The following is a 1935-nucleotide window of genomic DNA, read 5'->3' as shown; positions in this document are numbered from 1 at the left end:
ACACACACAGTAATCTCGACTATCGCGGGTATTACATTCCAAAATTCCCCACGATAAAGAAAATCCGCGAAGTAGAAACCGTACTGCACTGTATATCTTTTTTAAATTTTTATAATTTGTATATATTTATTTTATTATAAATGCAAAATAACACCACGGAGGAATCGACGTAAGCTGAAATAATAAACCGCGATATGGTGAGGGATTACTGTATATATATAAATATATACATGCATGCCCGATTCCATGTACGTATATATGTACTATGTGTATATAAGTATGTACTATGTGTATATATGTTTGTACTATGTGCAATGTGTTTGTATACATGTGTGTGTTTGTGAGAGAATGCGAGAGCGTGAAGGATGTTAGTGAGCAGGTATAGTGTGAGTGTGTGTGTGTGTGTGTGTGTGTGTGTGTGTGTGTGTGTGTGTGTGTGTTTGCAAAAAGACAAAAGGAAATTCCGAGGGAAAACAAGCAGATGTTGAAAAGAGTAAAAACGAAGAGGGGGAGTTGAATAGATATGCAGAGAAATATAGAAGAGGGAGACGGAGAACGAGAGAGTAGTGGAGAGAATTAATTAGGGAGAAGAAAAAAAGTCACAAATATACAAACGTACGTATACTGCCTCATACACACACTCGTATATACACACACTCGTATATACACACACTTCACATACGAATTCTAACACACACAAATGGCTATTAACTTTCTCTCTCAAACACACACATACACGCGCACACACACACACACACACACAACCTTACATTGAAACACGTGTGTTATTCAAAGTGTTTACTTAGATATTTCCCGCAGAACAAGTTCCAATCGCTATGTTATTTTATGAATGTTGTTTTTATTATCATCATCATCATTATTATTATTTGAATGAATTTTCCCAACAAATAAGGAACCATTTTCTAACAAAGAAATAAAACTCCATTAATGGAATTCGGATTTTAAAAAAACGGTGACAAATTATCCGTTGAACTTCAGAAAATCTTGCATATAATTACTGTTGCATTTTGTACTTATTTTCAAATTGCTTTTTGTAGCTATCTCCTGTTTCTGTATTGCAAACGCATAACCTTCGAAATGTCACGTGGTGCAACGACTATAAACCCAGCTCATCTTAATTTTAGCATCATACACAAGTTTGCGTGAAATATACCCACGCACAACCCTTTTTTTTCTTTGGTAGGTGGAGTAGTTCTCTTCTTGGTTTTTAGTGAGGTACACTAGTCTGGGTTTGCATGAAAGGTCAACGGGAAGCAAGTACATCTTGCAGATTTCACTTCCGACCCATATGATGTTCTCTTCACTTGCGAGGACTTTGTCAATATATTTTTTTTATTTATTTATTGCTGTTGCTCAACAGATGCTGATTGATACCTCGTACGACACGCACAAGCTGTTTAACCTGATTTTAAGCGCTTTCCTCTCATGTTCAAGAGTTAGAGACAGCTAATATCACTATTTCTAAGGAAGCTTCCAGTAGAGGTCACGATCTTGCTGGAAATAACATGTATAGGTCGCATAGACCAGATAAGTATCTCAAATGTTTGTTCCAATACTGGTACCACAAATGCGTTGCAGGATATTACTTTCTTGGAAGACAAAAGCTCTGACACTATATTCTCTCTTTTACTTGTTTCAGTCATTTGACTGCGGCCATGCTGGAGCACCGCCTTTTAGTCGAGCAAATAGACCCCAGGACTTATTCTTTGGGAGCCTAGTACTTATTCTATCGGTCACTTTTGCCGAACCACTAAGTTAAACCAAAAGAGTTTTGGCCAAAGACAGAAATGACAATATTATGCAAGACTTTAGAAAGATATGATTGTAAGAGGTGTTTTGAATTCAAATACTGCCGAGATTAATTTTTTCCTTTTCATTCTATTGGGGTCGGTAAAATAGGTACCAGTTGAACAC

The sequence above is a fragment of the Octopus bimaculoides genome, chromosome 17 (assembly GCF_001194135.2).
Source record: "Octopus bimaculoides isolate UCB-OBI-ISO-001 chromosome 17, ASM119413v2, whole genome shotgun sequence".
NCBI classification, from domain to species: domain Eukaryota; kingdom Metazoa; phylum Mollusca; class Cephalopoda; order Octopoda; family Octopodidae; genus Octopus; species Octopus bimaculoides.
Note: the sequence above shows the minus strand (reverse complement) of the source record.